This window comes from Symphalangus syndactylus, chromosome 2 (genome assembly GCF_028878055.3).
Source record: "Symphalangus syndactylus isolate Jambi chromosome 2, NHGRI_mSymSyn1-v2.1_pri, whole genome shotgun sequence".
Lineage (NCBI taxonomy): Eukaryota > Metazoa > Chordata > Mammalia > Primates > Hylobatidae > Symphalangus > Symphalangus syndactylus.
The window spans coordinates 133,897,883-133,917,790 of record NC_072424.2 but is presented as its reverse complement, the minus strand read 5'-3'; the positions used below and the strand labels follow the sequence as shown (position 1 = coordinate 133,917,790).

Sequence of the window (19,908 nt, the reverse complement as noted above, 5' to 3'; positions counted from 1 at the left end):
GGAAAGGAATTTGAGGAGTGTTGTTGTGTATTATTAAATAGCTCTTTTTTGATGTTCTTCTAGAAACATAAGTGAAGATTAGCACTCCCTGTGAAAGTTTACTTTTTGCTTGCTGGGCTATGGGTCTGTGTTACGATTCCATACAGATGCCAGGCCACGTGAAGCCGCAGATGTATCATATAGATGTCTAAAATATCATAAAAAGAATAACATCACATGCACAAAGCAACATATTTTATTTGTATTTACCCTTTTCTAGATTACTTGGAATTACTAACTATTTCATGAACTTTGACAAAAAGTGCACAACACGCACTGGAGCTAGAGTTGCCAAAGAAAGGTTAATTGGCATTTTAGCTTTGGGCTTTGGTGGTAAGTATTGTTCAGTTTTCCTGAGAAGAAGGTTTGAGCAGTTGTTTTGGTCCACAGGCACAATGGTTCAGCAATTTTAGTTGGATTTCTCATTTGAGTAATATGTTATCTGGTAGATCTAAAAAAACCATTAAGAAAATAATTATTTTTAAAAGGCAAGTGTCATTTTATAAGTTAAGAGGTATCATTTATGTGTACAGACTCAGAAGAATTATCACACGTGATTCTTATTCACTGAAGTCTTATTGTCTACTTAGTTCATATAACTAAGAAAAGAAAGAAAAGACAGAAAAGAATGAGGGCAATATAGCATCCTATGTCACAAATATAAATATCTGGAGATACATAAGATACGGTAAATTCTTTCAAGCAGCTATCAAAACTTCCATTAGAAATTTTATTTGAAATGTAGATAAACAATAAAAGTCTGTGGAATGAATGGATAAATCCTAAAGCCCCTCTTTACTTTATGTTCGGTCTGAAGCTAGGGGTAGGATTCACCCAGAAAATACAGTTGCTTTCGCAAAGAGATTTGGTTTCTTCCTTACAGGTTTCCTGACTGACTGATACCTTCCACATGCTTGCGAACTATGACTTGATCACAGCACAGAAATAACTCTTCCAATGCAATTAAATTGTAAAATAATTTAATAACTCAAGGACGACATCTAAAGAAATGAAATTGATTTGCTTAGTTCTTCTAAACCTCAGGCAGCAATTGAATGATCACCAAGCTCCTTACCAATAAGAACAAAGAATGGCTTTGAACTGTCAAACATTTTGCAGATACATGAAACCTTGCTCCCCAAAGCTCTATTCATTGCTTACCATGTTGGGGTGGGGGACGATTTTATTGAGCTGGTCTATGATCACACTGGTACACAAGGCTTGCTGAGCCCAATCCAAATCCTGAGTGGTATCACTGTAGGTACAGTTGCCTATAATACTAGAGCTAAGTTTATGAATAACTCAGGTAAATAGCACCAGGCAGTACTATGTATTATTATTTACTTTTTTGAGTATGCTGAGGTCTCAATTACTATATAAATCATGTGAAACAAATTAATCTTGTGCTCATGTGGGGAAAGTCTCATGTACCCTATAGGAGGCTAGAAATGTGCTGAATGAATATATTCTGTTTACATTTTATTCTTTTTTTAAATAAAACTTTTAGGTTCAGGAATACATGTGCAGGTTTGTTATATAAGTAAATTCGTGTCATGGGGGTTTGTTGTACAGGTTATTTCATGACCTAGATACTAAGCCTACTACCCAATAGTATTTTTCCTGATCCTCTCCCTCCTTTCACCCTCTACCCTTAGGTAGGCCCCAGTGTCTATTGTTCGCTTCTTTGTGTCCATGAGTTAACATCATTAGGCTCCCACTGATAAGTGAGAACATATAGTATTTTGTTTTCTGTTCCTGTGTCAGTTTGCTAAGGATAATGGCCTCCAGCTCCATCCATGTTCCTGCAAAAGTCATGATCTCATTCTTTTTAATGGCTGCACAGTATTCCATGGTGTACATGTACTACATTTTCTTTATCCAGTGATATGGTTTGGCTCTGTGCCCCAACCCAAATCTCATCTTCTAGCTCCCATAATTCCCATGTGTTTTGGGAGGGACCCAGTGGGAGATGATTGAATTATGGAGGTGGGTCTTTCTCGTGCTGTTCTTGTGATAGTGAATGGGTCTCAAGAGATCTGATGGTTTTAAAAAATGGGAGTTGGCTGGGCACAGTGGCTCAGGCTTGTAATCCCAGCACATTGGGAGGCCGAGGCAGATGGATCATGAGGTTAGGAGTTCGAGACCAGCCTGACCAAGATGGTGAAATGCCATCCCTACTACAAATAAAAAAAAAAATTAGCTGGATGTGGTAGTCCACGCCTGTAATCCCAGCTACTCAGGAGGCTGAGGCAGGAGAATCACAGAGGTTGCAGTGGGCCAAGATCATGCCACCACACTCCAACCTGGGTGATAGAGTGAGATTCTGTTTCTCCCCTTGCCCTAAAAAAAAAAAAAAAGAAAAGGGAGTTGCCTTGCGCAAGATCTCTTTTTGCCTGCTGCCATCCATGTAAGATGTGACTTGCCTTCCGCCATGACTGTGAGGCCTCCCCAGCCATGTGGAACTATAAGCCCAATAAACCTCTTTTTTTGTTGTTGTTTAAATTGCCTAGTTTTGGGTATGTCTTTATCAGCAATGTGAAAACAAACTAATACATTCAGTCTACCATTCATGGTCATTTAGGTTGGTTCCATGTCTTTGTTATTGTGAGGAGTGCTGCAACAAACATATGTGTGCACATGTCTTTACAGTAGAATGATTTATATTCCTTTGGGTATATACCCAATAATGGGATTGCTGGGTTGAATTGTAGTTCTGTCTTCAGCTCTTTGAGGGATTGCCACACTGCTTTCTACAATAGTTGAACCAATTTACGTTCCCACCAACAGTATATATGCATTTCCATTTCTGTGCAACCTCCCCAGCATCTGTTATTTTTTGACTTTTTAATAATTGCTATCTTGACAATTATTACACAATGAGATACCATCACAATGAGATGGTATCTCATTGTGGTTTTCTTTTGCATTTCTCAAATGATCAGTAATGTTGAGCTTTTTTTCATATGCTTGTTGGCAACATGTATGTTTTCATTTAAAAAGTGTCTGTTCATGTCCTTTGCCCACATTTTTTTTTAAAGTTTAAGTTCTGGGGTACATGTGCAGGATGTGCAGATTTGTTACATAGGTAAACATGTGTCATGGTGGTTTGCTGCACCTATCAACCCATCACCTAGGTATTAAGCCCAGTATGCGTTAGCTATTTTTCCTAATGCTCTTCCTCCCCCAATCCCCTCACTTGACAGGCTCCAGTGTGTGTTGTTCCTCTCCCTGTGTTCGTGTGTTCTCATTGTTCAGCTTCCACTTATAAGTGAGAACATGTGGTGTTTGGTTTTCTGTTCCTATGTTAGTTTGCTGAGGATAATGGCTTCCAGCTCCATCCATGTCCCTGAAAAGTACATGATCTTTTTCCTTTTAATGGCTGCACAGTATTACAGTGTATATGTACCATGTTTTCTTTATGCAGTCTATCATTGATGGGCATTTGGGTTGATTCCATGTCTTTGCTATTATGAATAGTGCTGCAATGAACATATGCATGCACGTATCTTTGTAATAGAATAATTTATATTCCTTTGGGTATATACCCAGTAAAGGGATTGCTGGGGCAAATGGTATTTCTGGTTGTAGATCTATGGGGAATCACCACACCAACTTCCATAATGGTTGAACTAATTTACATTCCCACCAATAGTGTAAAAGTGATCTTATTTCTCTGCAACCTTGCCAATATCTGTTATTTCGTGACGTTTTAATAATCACCATTCAACAGGTGTGAAATAGTATCTCACTGTGGTTTTGATTTGCATTTCTCTAATGATCAGTGATGTTTTAATGGGATTGTTTGTTTTTTCTGATAAATTTAAGTTCCTTATAGATGCCGGATATTAGACCTTTGTCAAATTCATTGTTTCCAAAACTTTCTCCCATTCTGTAGATTGTCTATTTACTCTGTTGACAGTTTATTTTGCTATGTAGAAGCTCTTTAGTTTAATTAGATCCCATTTGTCAATTTTTCCTTTCGTTGCAATTGCTTTTGGCGTCTTTGTCATTAAATCTTTGCCCGTTCTTATGTCCATAATCATATTGCCTAGGTTGTCTTCCAGGATTTCTATAGTGTTGGTTTTACATTCAAGTCTTTAATTCATCTTGAGTTGATTTTTGTATATGGTGTAAGGAAGGGGTCTAGTTTCAATCTTCTGCATATGGCTAGCCAGTTATCTCAGCATCATTTATTTACTAAATAGCAAGTCCTTTACCCATTGCTTGTTTTTGTCAGCTTTATCAAAGATCAGATGGCTGTAGGTGTGTGACCATATTTCTGAGCTGTCAACTGTTTTCCATTGGTCTAAGTGTCTGTTTTTGTACCAGTACCACGCTGTTTTGGTTACTGTGTCCCTGTAGTACAATTTGAAGTCGAGTAATGTGATACCACCTGCTTTGTTCTTTTTGCTTAGGATTGCCTTGGTTGTTTGGGCTTTTTTTTTTTTTTTTGGTTCCATATAAATTTTAAAATAGTTTTTTCTAGTTCTTTCAAGAATGACATTGGTAATTTGATGGGATTAGCATTGAACCTATAAATTGCTTAGGCCAGTTTAAGAATACTGATTCTTCTAATTCATGAGCATGAGCATGGAATGGTTTTCCATTTGTTTGTGTCATCTCTAATTTCTTTGGGCAGTGTTTTGTAATCCTCATTGTAGAGATCTTTCACTACCCTGGTTAGCTGTAGTCATAGGTAGTTTATTCTTTTTGTGGCAATTGTAAACGGGATTACATTCTTGATTTGGCTCTTGGCTTGGCTGTTGTTGGTGTATATGAATGTTAGTAATTTTTGTACATTGATTTTGTATCCTGAAACTTTGCTGAAGTTGCTTATCAGCTCAAGGAGTTTTTGGGCAAAGACCACGGTGTTTTCTACATACAGAGTCATGCTGTTGCAAAAAAGTATATTTGGACTTCCTCTCTTCCTACTTGGATGCTCTTTATGTCTTTCTCTTGCCTAACTGCTCTGGGTGGTAAGAGAGGGCATCCTTGTGTTGTACCAGTTTTCAAGGGGAATGCTTCCAGCTTTTCCCCGTTCAGTATGCTATTGGCTGTGTTTGTCATAGATGGCTCTTATTTTGAGGTATTTTCTTTTATCATGTCTCTGTATCTATTGAGAGGATCATGTGGTTTTTGTTTTTAGTTCTGTTTATGTGATGAATCATGTTTATTGATTTGTGTATGTTGAAGCAGTCTTGCATCCCACCAATAAAGCCTATCTGATTGTGCTGGATTAGCTTTTTGATGTGCTGCTGGATTTGGTTTGCTAATATTTTGTTGAAGGTTTTTGCATCAGTGTTCATCAAGAATATTTGCCTGAAGTTTTCTCTTTTTTTGTTGTGTCTCTGCCAGGTTTCAGTGTCAGGATGATGCTGGCCTCATGGAATGAGTTTGGGAGGAGTCCCTCCTCCTCAATATTTTGGAATAGTTTCAGTATAAATGGTACTAACTCTTTTTTGTACATCTGGTAAAATTTAGCTGTGAATCCATCTAGTTCTGGGTGCTTTTTTTTTATTGATAGGCTATTTATTACTGATTCAATTTCAGAGCTCTTTATTGGTCTGTTCAGGGATTCAATTTCTTCCTGGTTCAGTCTTGAGGATATGTTCAGGAATTTATTCATTTCTTCTAGATTTTTAAGTTTGTGTGCATAGATATGTTTATAGTATTCTCTGATGTTTATTTGTATTTCTGTGGGGTCAGTGGTAATATCCCCTTTGTCATTTCTAATTGTGTTTATTTGGATTCTCTCTCTTTTCTTCATTATTAGTCTAGCTAATAAGATAGCTAGCAGTCTATCTTATTATCTTATATTTTTTCCAAAAAACCAGCTCCTGGATTTATTGATCTTTTGAATGGTTTTTTTGCTCTCAATCTCCTTCAGTTCAGCTATGATTTTTGTTATTTCTTGCTTTCAGTTAGCTTTGGGTTGATTTGGTTGATTTCCTCTTGGTTTGGGTTGATTTGGTTGATTTCCTCTTGCTTCTCTAGTTCTTTTAGTTATAATGTTAGATTGTTAGTGTAACATCTTTCTAACTTTTTCATGTAGGCATTTAGTGCTATAAATTTTCCTTGTAATACTCCTTAGCTATGTCCCAAAGATTCTGGTATGTCATATCTTTGTTCTCATTTGTTTCAAATAACTTCTTGATCTCTGTCTTAATTTCATTATTTACCATCATTTAAGAGCATCATTCAGGAGCAGGTTGTTTAATTTCCGTGTCATTGTGTGGTTTTGAGTGATTTTTTAATCATGATTTGCTATTTTATTACACTGTGGTCTGAGAGTGTGGTTGGTATGACTTTGGTTCTTTTACATTTGCTTAAGATTGTTTTATATTCAATTGTGTGGTCAATTTTGGAGTGTGTGCCATGTGATGATGAGAAGAATGCATATTCTGTTGTTTTGGGGTGGGGAGATCTGTAGATGTCTATCAGGTTCATTTGGTCCAGTGTTGAGTTCAGGTCCTAAATACTTCAGTTAATTTTTTGCCTTGATGATATATCTAAAACTTTCAGTGGAGTGTTGAGGTCCCCCACTATTATTGTGTGGGAGTCTAAGTTTCTTTGAAGCTCTGTAAGAACTTGTTTTATGAGTCTGGGTGCTCCTGTATTTGGTGCATGAACATTTAGGATAGTTTGGCATTCTTGTTGAATTGAGCCCTTTACTATTATATTACTAATGCCCTTCTTTGTCTCTTTTGATCTTTGTTGGCTTAAAGTCTGTTTCATCTGATACTAGCATTGCACCCCCTGCTTTTTTCTATTTTCCATTTCCTTGGTTTACTTTTCTCTATCCCTTTATTTTGAGCCTATGAGTGTCATTGCATGTCAGATGGGGTCTCTTGAACACAGCATGCCATTGGGTCTTTCTTCTTTGTCCAGCTTGCCACTCTGTACCTTTTAATTGGAGGTATTTAGCCTGTTTACAGTCAAAGTTAGTATTGACATGTGTGAATTTGATCCTGTGATTGTGTTGTTAGCTGGTTCTTATGCAGGCTTATTTATGTGATTACTTTATAGTATCACTAGTCTGTGTACTTAAGTGTTTTTGTAGTGGTTGGTAATGGTCTTTCCTTTTCATATTTAGTGCTTCTTTCGGGATCTCTTGTAAGGTAGGTCTGGTGGTAATGAATTCCCTCAGCATTTTTGGTGTGAAAAGGATCTTATTTCTCCTTTGCTTATGAAGCTTAGTTTGGCTGGATATGAAATATTTGGTTGAAATTTCTTTCCTTTAAGAACGTTTAATATAGGCCCCTAATCTCTTCTGGTTTATAAGGTTTCTACTGAAAGATCCAGTTAGTCTGATAGGCTTGCCTTTGTAGGTGACCTGTCCTTTCTCTCTAGCTGCCTTTAACATTTTTATTTCATTTCAGTCTTGGAGTATTTGATAATTATGTGTCTTGGGGATGATCTTCTTGTGAATTATTTTGCAGGGATTCTCTGCATTTCCTGAATTTGAATGTTGGTAAATTTCAAGTACATAGCATGTCTTGACATTTTTATTCTCATATGTCTGAGGATATTCCCTACCTGTGTCTTTTCAAGCTCCTTAAATGCCACCCACTGTTGAATAATTTGCATTCATAGGCCCAGAATTGAATAAATCATGGCAGAGAAAGGATTCCAATTTTCTTCATGTAACTGGATGTTCAATTAATCTTAGTGTCAACAGATTTGGTACTCATACTCTGGAATTGCCCAGGATGTTCCTGTAGCCTGAAGCTTCACTTTGTTTTGCAAGTTGGGCTTTTGTTTAGTTTCCTTGCCTAGAACCTGTGCTCTCTCCTGGAACCAGAAACTTGTTCTGACATCAGGCCTTGCTTGGTGGAACTCTGATACTTTGTGAGAAGATGGTAGTGCACCATCTTTTAACACTGAAAAGTCAACCTAAAATTCTATGCCCTGTAAAATATCTTTCAAAAAAAAAAAAAAAAAAGGAAAACAGGGACTTTGTCACAGATAAAAAACCTGAAATAATTCATCACCTTCAGAACAATATAAAAAGTATTGGCCTGGCACGGTGGCTCATGCCTGTAATCCCAGCACTTTGGGAGGCCGAGGTGGGTGGATCACGAGGTCAAGAGGTTGAGATCACCCTGGCCAATATGGTGAAACCTCATCTCTGCTAAAAATACAAATAATTAGCCAGGCATGGTGGTGCGCACCTGTAGTCCCAGCTACTTGGGAGGCTGAGGCAGGAGAATTGCTTGAACCCGGCAGACGGAGGTTGCAGTAAGCCGAGATCCCACCACTGCACTCCAGCCTGGATGACAGAGCGAGACTCCATCAAAAAAAAAAAACAAAAAACTGTTAAAGGTAGTCTTTTAGTCAGATAAATTATACCTGAAGGATATATGGATGGACACAAACGAATGAAGAGCACCAGAAATGGTAACTACATGGGTAAATAGATAAGATTATTTACTCATTATTTAAAACTCTTTATAATTGAATGTTTAAACAAAAATAATAGCAATCTCAATAACAGTAAAATGTTTGACAATATTAGTATCAATGCCATGATGGCAAAAACTGGAAGTATTGAAAGATTTTTAGACTACTCATGGAAAAGTTCAAAATGTATAGTATAAACTATACAATCACCACTAAAATAAGAATATATTTATTCCTAATAAGCCAATAAAGGAGACAAAATAAAAGTGTAAAAATAATTAGTCTAAAAAAGGAGAACAAGAAAGAGATGGAACATATAGACACAAATAGCAAGATGATAGACTTAAGCATAATTAAAATCACATTAAATGTTAACAGTCTAAACATCACACAGATATTGTCAGGTTGCATATAAAAGCAAGACCCAAGTATGTGCTGCCTTCAAGAAACACTTTAAATATGAGGACAAAAATAGATTAAAAGTACAAGGATGGAAAATAAAATAAGCATTATAAATAATATGAAAGAATATAACAATCAAAGGAAATCTGGAGTTACTGTTTTATTGTCAGACAAAGTATATTTCAGAGAAAAGATTATAACCAAGAACAAAGAAGATCATTTCATAATAATAAAGGTGTCTATTTATTAAGAGTATATAAATGCTAAATGCACATGCACCCAATAATAGAACTTCAGAATACATGTTCAAAAAGTGATAGCACTACAAAGAAAAATAGACAAATTTGTAACTATAGTAAAATTTCAATACCACTCTTGATAACTGATAGAAGAAGTAGATATAAAATCAGTGAGGACATAGAGGACTTCAATATAATAATCAATCAACCTTGCCTAATTGAACTCCACCCAACAGCAGCATTATATTTATTATTTTCAAGTGCACACAGAGCATTTATCAAGAGAGATCATATTTTGGGTCATAAAACAAGTTTCCATAAATTTAAAAGGATGCCAATAATCATACATAGCAGATTTTTTTATCACAATTAAGTTAGAAACAAGTAGCATAAACATTTCTAAAAGAAAATCCTCAAATATTTGGAAACAAAATAACACATTTAAAAATAAATTATGGTTCAAAGAAGAAATCAAAAGTAAAATTATAAAGTATTTTAATCTGAAAAAAGAAAACATAACGTCACAATTTATGGAATGCAAAGCTGCATTTATAGTAAAACCTATGGTGTTAAACACCTCTATTAGAAAAGAAAGATCTTAAATTAATTATCTCAGCTTCCATCTTAAGAGGTGAGAGAAAGAACCACTACACATGTATTAGAGTGGCTGAAATTAGAAGACTGACAATATCAATTTGGTGAGGATACGGAGGAACTGGAACTCTCAGGAACTTCTGGTGAAAATAGAAAATGGTGCAGCCACTATGGTTTCTTAAAACCTTAAACACACACAATGTGACCCAACATTCTACTCCAAGGTATTTACCTAAAAAGAAAGAAATATTTGTCCATAAAAAGACTTGTACAGAAATATTCATAGCAACTTTGTTTGTAAACAATCTAAGCTATATACTGGTAAATGGGTACACGAATTGTGAAATATTAATATAGTGGAATGTTATTTCTCAATACAAAAAATGAACGATTGATACACATAACAGTGGTGCATGTGAAAATAAATATGGAGAGTGAAAAGAAGGATACATAGTTTATGATTCTATTTATATGAAATTCTGGAAATAGTGTATTAATCTGCAGTAACAGGAAGCAGAACAGTGGTTTCCGGAGGAGACGAGGGGAATAGAGAAGGAAAGGATTACACAAGGGCATGATGAATATGCTCACTATTTTGGTTGTGATGATGGTTTCATGGTCCTACATGTATATCAAAATGTATAACATTTTATACTTTACATACGTGCAGTCTATTATTTATCAATGGTACCTAACCCACCTACCCCTCTAAAAATAATTCTACCACTGTAATATTTCTAAAATACTGATTGCAATGAAAATTTTTTATTGATCAAAAACTTAGAGAGTACTAAGTCTCAGCGTTAAGGGCAGGGAATGAAAACAAATCTGACATGGTTGCTGTCAGTGAGCTTTCAGTCTTAGAAAAAAACATGTGGAAGCAACTACTTTTGCAGCGCTTGGTAATCTGTAAAATACTGATTTTTACAGCATTAGCTCATTTGAGAGTCATTATTTTTATCTAAGGTATTAATTATGTCTCGAAGGGATACATATATAAAAATAAAATAAGGATTTGATCTTACATGGAATGTTGGGAGCAGCTTACGCCGTATATGTGTGACTTGTTTCTATTTGGTGCAGGAGCTGGAAGTCCCTAGTTCATCCATTCAGGAAGAGAAGATGGCCACGGACATGCAATAGGCTGGACTGGAGGCTGAGATGGTCTCTTGCCCCCTCCAAGCCTGTAACTTTGACAATAGAGGTGTCCCTCACTATGGAGCTAAACACACATCTGGTTTGGAAGCTGAGCAAGCTGGAGGTCAGCCCTATGCTGATCCACTAAGGCAAAAAGTAAGAGACAACGTACAAGTTGCATATACTGTCCCAAACTCTGTTCTGACCTTCTAAGAGTTAAAAGTAACATAGCTGTTGCCCCACTTCTGCCTTCCAAATCTTGTGTGAAATGTCTCTAGTGAATCAGAGAGGGAATTCTACGGACATGAAATTCGGCTTAGCTATGTTGATGCAGCCAAATCACACACACATACGTGTATATATATTTATATGTACATACATGTATATTTATGTATGTGTGTACATGTATGTAGTATATATCAGGCATGTAGTTATACATTTAATATTTTTGGAGAAACTGTACTATTAAGCAAAACACACACCTGTAATCCCAGCACTTTGGGAGGCCGAGGCAGGCGGATCATGAGGTCAGGAGATTGACACCATCCTGACTAACGTAAAACCGCATCTCTATTAAAAATACAAAAAATTAGCTGGGCGTGGTGGCACGTGTCTGTAGTCCCAGCTACTTAGGAGGCTGAGGCAGGAGAATCACTTGAACCTGGTAGGCGGAGGTTGCAGTGAGCCGAGATCGTGCCACTGCACTCCAGCCTGGGCGACAGAGTTGAGACTCCATCTCAAAAAAAAAAAAAAAAAAAAGGAAAACATCCATAATTTAGCAGGTCCAATATGCCATGCCCTGTGTTGATTGCTTTACATACGTTAAAAAATTTTATCTTTAAATAATTCTACAAATAGATATTATTGTCACCATTTCATAAATGAGGAAAATGAGGGTAGACAGGTTAAGTGACTTTTCCAAGATTACATGTGTGTAGGCTGTAGAGCAGGGCTGCAAACTCCACAGCTTGTGTTCCTAACATGTGTCCTAAACCTACACGCCAGTTCAGTGAGCTGAAAATAAAAAACAAAACCAAAAGAAATATATAAATAGTAAATTACCAGAACATATTTAAATAACCACTTACAGAATTTTTAAAACATGGCAATGTTAAACAAATTGAAAACCCTCTGAGATAAATAACTGCTCAAATCATATTTTAAAGATTTTAATCTCATCTGTGTAGGACTCTCTTTAATTTGCACTGAGTATACACATTCCTAAAATATATGCCAACAACATGCAAATGTTTACTGACTTCAGTTTACGAAAAAAAAAATGAGGAATGAGAATAGCCATGTGGATAAGAGACAGGCTGGTGGGTGCAAGGGGAGGGAATTTGACAGAGGGAGAGAAAATCAGGCGAGAGATTGAAAGAGACTGAGACACAACATAGAGAAGAGGCCCCAAGCTTGGGGAAGGATATGCAAATGTTCATCGACTCTGTAATGAAAAATCTTCTTATTAAACTGTGCTTTATCTGGGAACAGTCTTCCTTTTAGGAACATATCCAAGCAGAGATAAAGGCGTCTTACTGTACTCATTAAACTGCGCATGGTTTGATGCAATCAGACTTGTATAATTTGCATATGGAGCAGTATAATCTAGCTCATCCTGTCTTGCACCTATTGTTAATCATGCCCAGGCTTCTCCCATCCTTCCCCCTCCTCCTCCACTAACCCTTTGATTCAAACAGATAAATGAATAGACATAAGGACATCAACATCTTTGTGAGTGATCATCAGCTTTGTAGTTTCAGAATATTCCCTGATTTTTGGATTAAGTCTTTGTTGACACTCCATATGCTTTTGATAATGTCCTTCTTTGCTGATTTGGAGAAGGCTGTCTATGGGCAAATCAAGATGATAGAAAATCATTATGAGCATACATAATGGGCCTAAGTCTGTTCATCTTTAGCCGTAAATAAGGAGATGGGTATTCTCACCTTTCTTATTGGATGGGATCTGTTTTCAGCACAGTATCTTTTGAGTAAGCATGCAAGGTTTTACTGTATTGAAGGCTTTTAAGAATATGTGAAAAGCTTTGTAACTACTCCTTGGCTGTTAAGTAACATGCACTTATGAAGGTGGTTGCAACTTAATATTCAGCGTGTTTGTCTTAATGAGGGTGAGAAAAACTATTCATAGCCTTTGATTCAGTCAGTCATGTTGCTTCCCATTATTTACGGTAAGGGGCTAGGGTATGGGAAGTTGGGAAAGGAAAGCAGTATAAGGTTTTCCCTACTTCTTCTCTGCTTTGCCTTCATTCCCCAAATCCCAACAATGTTGTCTATGTATCACTCGTCCTTCCCATCACCCACACTCTTCCAGTGTCAAAGGAAGAGGAGGAATATAGTAAAGAAGATGGTAGAGACTTTTCTCTGAGGTGAATTGCATCCATTATAGAAACGGTGGAGACCTAGTTTCTAGAAAATGTTTTCTTTTTCTTTTTTTTTTTTTAATTATACTTTAAGTTCTAGGGTACATGTACACAACGTGCTGGTTTGTTACATGCATATATACATGTGCCATGTTGGTGTGCTGCACCCATCAACTCATCATTTATGTTAGGTATTTCTCTTAATGCTATCCATCCCCCCTCCCCCCACCCCACTACAGGCCCCCATGTGCGATGTTTCCCGCCCTATGTCCAAGGGTTCTCATTGTTCAGTTCCCACCTATGAGTGAGAACATATTTTTCCAAAATAAAATCCTGATTATAAATAAAATAAAATAATAAATAATAATAAAAAAAGAAATGGTGGAGACCAATTAGAGCGTGAGTGAAAAAGGCTTAGTCACACTCTCCCTCCCATGGGATAGGATTACGTTGCTGCTTGAGAGTGAAGATCCTGCCCTCAAGAAGCATGGGAGGAAGTGTGAGAATATACAGTCATCCGATGCTTCATGATAGAGATGTGTTCTGAGAAGTGTGTCCTTAGACAATTTCACTGATATGCAAATATCACAGAGTGCACTTACACAGACCTAGATGGATAGCCTACTCCACTGTAGCCTGTGGCTCCTGGGCTGCCAACCTGGGCAGCATGTTCCTGTACTCAATGCTGTAGGCAGCTGTAACACAATGGTAAGCATTTGTGTATCTGAACATATCTAAACACAGAAAAGGTACTGTAAAAATATGATATAAAAGAAAAAGTGGTCCACCTGCATAGGGCACTTGCTATGAATGGAGGTTACAGGACTGGAGGTTGCTCTAGATGAGTCAGTGAGTGAGTGGTGAGTGAATGCCTTATGAATGCCTTAGACATTAGTGTACACTACTGTAGGCTTAATAAATCCTGTACACTATTTAGGTTACACTAAATTTATTTTAAAAATTACTTTCTCAATAATAAATTAACCTTAGATTACTGTAACTTTTTTACTTTTAACTTTTCAATTTATTTTAACTTTTTCATTCTTTTGTAATAAGATGTAAAACACAAACACATTGTACAGTTATACAAAATATTTTTTCTTTATATCTTTCTATTTTTCTATTTTTAAAAGCCTTTTTCTATTTTTAAAACATTTTATTTTATTTTTTACTTTTTCAACTTTTTTTGTTAAAAACTAAGACACAGACACACGCGTTAGCCTAGGCCTACACAGGGTCAGGATCATCTGCGTCACTGTCTTCAAGCTCTCCCACATCTTGTCCCACTGGAAGGTCTTCAGGGGCAATGCCACACATGGAGCTGTCATCTCCTATGATCACAGTGCCTTCTTCTAGATACCTCCTAAAGGGCCTGCCTGAGGCTGTTCACAGTTAACCTTTTTTAATAAGTAGAAGGAGTACACCCTAAAATAACAATTAAGAGTATAGTATAGTCAATACATGAACCCATCACACAGCCGTTTATTATCATTATCACATATTGTATACTCTACATATTGATGTATGCTGGACTTTTATACAACTGGCAGTACAGGAAGTTTGTTTGTGCCAGCATCATCCCAAGCCCATGAGCAAGGTTTTGCACTATGGCAGTTTGATGGCTATGATGCCACCAGGCCATAGGAATTTTTCAGTGCCATCATCATTTTATGGGACTACTGTGTAATATGTAGTCCATCATTGACTGAAATGTCATTATGTGGTTACATGACTGTATCACAGAGGCAGGACTCTGAAACATAAAGAAGTGTCAGGCAAATAACATTTAAAGTGTTTAATTAAATCTTTATATGACTCTACATTGCTCTGTGTATACCCAGTCTGAGTTATGTTGGGTTAGATATTGGTTAAACTCACACTCAAATGGTAGATTAGAGGGCAACTGAGTTGTAAACAGGGGTGAGCATGCATCTGGGAGAGCCCTCCTGTGGGTAAGCAACTCGCCTAGACTTTGAAGCAGTAGGAAAAGAATAAGGAAAGATCAATTCTAGGCTTTGGGAGATATTAGGTTGCATTCTTCTGGAGGGCGATGCTACTGGTTATCTTTTTCTTAGAAAGTGTGTGAGTAAGTGAGTTTCTCTATAGCATTCACCGATTCACCATTTGCTTTCTTCCTTTCCCTCTGTGTCTTCAGGATGTAGAACTGAATATAAGATACATCTAGAGCCTGAGGTTAAATACATTTGGGTGCCCAAATCTTGTCATACGTATCTAGCCAAATAATATGATAACAACAATAATAGACATTTATTGGGCATATACCAAGTACCAAGCTAAAAGCTTTCATTGGATTATCTCATTTATTAGGTTGGTGCAAAAGTAAGTGTGGTTTTTGCCATTACTTTCAATGATAAAAACCACATAACTTTTGCACCAACCTAATAGTAATGCAATTTTCCTCAAACACTTAAGCTGTTGTTATCATCATGCCTATTTTTACATAGGATGTAACTGGCTTGTTCCTCCACTTCCTGTAAGCACCTGACTTCCAGCTGAATGAACAAATGGATCAATGAGTTTGCAGGAGTGCAATTCTTAGTGTCTCCTCTGTGCCTACCTCTCATTGCCACCTCTAACTACAGAAGCTGTGGGGTTGAATCTTCTGTTTATGTGTTTCTGGTACACCTGGGCCAGACATGTAACCACATAAGTTCTTCCTATCCGTGCTGTCTCCCCAGAATTTGGTCAAACAATGCAAAAGCCTTTTGGGAGAAGAGATTCATTGCAGCAGAGTTGCAGATTGGTCTGTGATCCAAATCGTCCAAATGTTAGGATTCCTTTGGCTCTTACCTGCTTTCCAACTCCAGGTGTTGTGATTTTCATTGATTCCAGGCACCCCAGGTATCCTTTTTCTTTTCTCTCTCTTTTTTAAGTCTCCTTTTCCATCATAGCCAGAGAACAGCTGATATCTTGATTCTCCAGTCCAGGACACCAATTCATTCTCCAACCAAAAGGAGGTCCTCATTCTTAGGTCATGATTTGGTGATATGATTTTTTCATTTCTTTGCTGTCACCATATAAATCCTCTCTACTAGTCAAGTTCCAGATCAAATCTCAAATCCTCTCATGATGTCTTATTTACTTATTTTTTTATTTTTTATTTTTTGAGACAGAATCTCGCTCTGTCGCCCGGGCTGGAGTGCAGTGGCATGTTCTCAGCTCTTGGCAATCTCTGCCTCCTGGGTCCAAGCAATTCTCCTGCCTCAGCCTCCCAAGTAGCTGGGATTACAGGCGTGTGCCACCACACTCAACTAATTTTTGTATTTTTAGTAGAGACGTGGTTTCACCATGTTGGCCAGGCAGGTCTTGAACTCCTGACCTCAGATGATCTGCCCACCTCGGTCTCCTAAAGTGCTGGGATTACATGAGTGAGCCACTGTGCCTGACCTCATGATGCCTTTTTTTAACATTCTAGTTCACAAGAACTTTCTAATACTATAATCTATTATGCCCTAAGAAGAGCCTGATCTGTTCGGCATCAATGCTCTGCCTCTTAGACTCTCCAATGCAGGCATTCTTAAGCTTATTGATTCAGTTATTTATTCAACAATATTTATTATGTGACAGAACTCTACTAGGTGCCAGTGCCAAAGCAGGAAATGCACACTTTGAACATATGATACGTGTTTCTCCAAAGAGGAAGTAAATGTGCTATGGGAAAGTGTGATTGGAAGTCTAACCTCATCTGGGGCCATAGAGGGGTCCGTGAGAGATGCAGAATTTCTGAAATGTGGTAAAGATTTGAATTTTTCTATAACAGACCTCTGTAACTGGCACTGGATTCTCTAAGAGCTCCATGACCCCAAAAATGTTAAGAACCAACCTCTGAGTGCACACGCTTCTCTGTCTTTTCAATTAGTGAAATCTCCTTGAGTTAGGGAACTGTCTGGTAATTCTCATCTGCGCCCAGATGACCTACTTCAACAGTGCTAAGTGTACAGTAGTTTCTCAATACATTCTTATCGATTACTGAGGAACTCTAAGAAATGAAAGCTTGCCTCAAAATGTAGGTCGAGTTTCTCCTTCCAGTTGTATGTTTTTCTAAAACTCAAATTTAGTTGTCATGTATGTTGTTTAAAATCACATTCTTCGGAACTGTATTGCCTGAGATAAAAGCCTGGCAGTGAGAAACGAGGATGATTTTTAACTTTTTGATCATAAGGTTAACCTGAAAGCCGCACTTTACGATGACGGCTGACCCTCTATTTGGGTGTTGGGCTGCTGCCCAGCGTCTTCTGTGATCTGTCCAAGATGCATAGCAGGTACAAGTGTTTTAATTTCAGCATTGCCTCTGCAGGTAACCAGCCCTGCTCCTTCTGTCTGCGAGCAAGCTGGGGAGAATACAAAATGCCTTTTCTCATTCATAATGATTGCTATCAGGCCTCTGGGAGATCTGATTGAAAAACTGAGTCCTTCTGGCCAGATGGGGAATCTGGAAATTAGCTTTTTATAGTTTCGAAAAGACTTGGAATGAAAGAAGATGTTAGGAGAACAAGTGGCAACCAGGTCAGAATCAATATTTATTGGCTTATTAAAGAAAGGGGGATGTTGGGAACAAGAGTCTCTCCACTTGTGTGGGCTTATATGTACCAACTGCTGCCTGCCTGCCTGTGAATCCCAACTGTTAGGGTCGAATGTTCTCATTTTTCTTATATTTATAGTCTTTGCAATTTCTCATTTAATGTGCCTCAGGGCATGCATGTTAGCCATTCAGGTGTTAATATAGGAATTATGACACAAATGATTTCTAGTTTTTGTTTCTTGTCTCTCTTCAACTCTACCCTCCCCTGCACGCTTGTCTTTTTCTCTCTTTCAGCATGAATCTCTTTGGGCGACATGCTAGTAGGATGTTAATCTTCAAAGACAGTCCTTCTCTGTGTTACAGGAGTCACGGATGAGCTCTTGAATCAGCCTCTCACTCTATTATGGCACATGTAGGCACAGTGGGTTCTGAAGAGAGTGGTTTTCCATGAGGTGTGAGGAGTCCCCGGAGAGTGCTCTTCCTACCCCATCTCTCTCCTTTTGTCTTTCCTTTTCAACACCAATGAAAATCTCCTTCGTTACTGCTGATGCTAGAAATTTTCCCTGTAAGATTCTATCCTTTGCATCAAAGTGCTCTCTTGGGGAAAGAGGATGATATACTAAACCTTATATGAGTCCTAGCACACCTGAATACTTCATGCAATTCAAACATCCAGAATGACTTTTACTGAGCAGCTAGTCTGACCTGACACTGTGCTACATCCTTTATGTAAATCCAAGCTCATCATTTTCTTTCAAAAAACTTAAATAGCAGGCTCCCTCATTATATCAGTTTCATAATTGGCTCAAAAAATTTTCTGAAGACTCTTCAGGTGATAAGCAGCACTACCAGAATTTGATATCAGTCCAACGTGGCTTCAAATCTAAGGCCTTTCCACTGTTCAAAATGAGATAAAACCATATTCACGACATATAAAATACTTAGATTAAAACATTAGTTTCTTCAAACATCTATCCCCCCAATTTATATTAAGGCAGATAATCATAAAGTATCATACCTGAATATTATTGGGCAATAGGGAAGGAATTCACCTATTCAGTGACATCGAGTGCCCACTATGTGCCAGGAGCTTTTCTAGTTGCTGAAGATATAGCAGTCAACAAAACAGAGACTCAGTCTTTACAAAGCTTACGTTCTAGTGGGACCAAATAGTGTAATAACATAGGGTATTATTATACCCTATAATAGGGTAAAATAGTATAATAGGGTAAATAGTATAAATATGTAGTATATTAGAAGTATACTATATTAGGGTCACTATTGGTAGTATACTAGAATATTACTATTATAAGGTTACTATTGCTAGTATATTGGAAGGTTACTATTAGAAGGCTACTATTGCTAGTATATTCAAAGGTTACTATTATTATAAAGTTACTACCATAGAATATTAGAAATATATTCAAAGGTTACTATTAGAAAGTTACTAGTGTAGTATATTAAAATGTTACCATTGTTATGGGAAAAAATGAACTGGGTATGGACAATGGAGCAAAGGAGTGGATTGTAATTACCAATTATAAGTAGCAAGCCATGTAGCCATTACTGGGAAAGTGACATTTGAACAAATACATGAAAAATACATAGCAGCAAGCCAGGGACACAGTGTTCCAGCAAAGGGCATAGCTGGTACAAGGCCTGGAGGTAAGCAAGGTGCCCAGTGTGGGGGTCGACATGGCAAGTAGTTAGAGCTTAGTGAGAAATGGGGAGGAGATACTAGAAGATGAGATCAGTGAATTAATGATGAAGAGGGAGATTACTTGGTTGCTGGTAGCTGAAAGAGAAGATTTTGGTTTCTAATCTGAATGAGATGACAAGTTTTGCAAGATTTCAGACAGGGGAAGGACCTCATCTACGTTATCTCATAATAGAATCAGTTTGGTTACTGTATTGGCCATGGTGTGTAGAGAGCAAAGATAGAAGCAGAAAAGCCTGCAGGAAGGCAGTGGCAGTCACTCAACTGAGACATGATCTTATATCAGATCAGGGTGATTGTGGGAGAGGGTCTGAGAAATGATTCTATTCTCAGTATATTTAGAAGGTAAAACTAATGAGATTGGTTGACTGATCATATGTGGACAGTGAGAGAAGGAGAGCGGTCAAGGAAAACTCCATGATTTTTGATTAAACATCTGAAAGGATGAAGTAGCCTG

The 19,908-nt window shown here is 37.5% G+C and overlaps 1 long non-coding RNA gene across 1 annotated transcript in view; it reads right to left on the bottom strand.

Annotated features, from left to right (window-relative positions):
• The window catches only part of LOC134735767 (uncharacterized), a 137,522-nt gene extending 123,134 nt beyond the window's left edge, over nt 1-14,388 (bottom strand). The window contains exon 1 of the long non-coding RNA XR_010119210.1: nt 14,373-14,388. This is a non-coding gene — a long non-coding RNA (uncharacterized lncRNA). The remainder of the gene's footprint in view (nt 1-14,372) is intronic.
• Nucleotides 14,389-19,908: the final 5,520 nt, after the last annotated feature.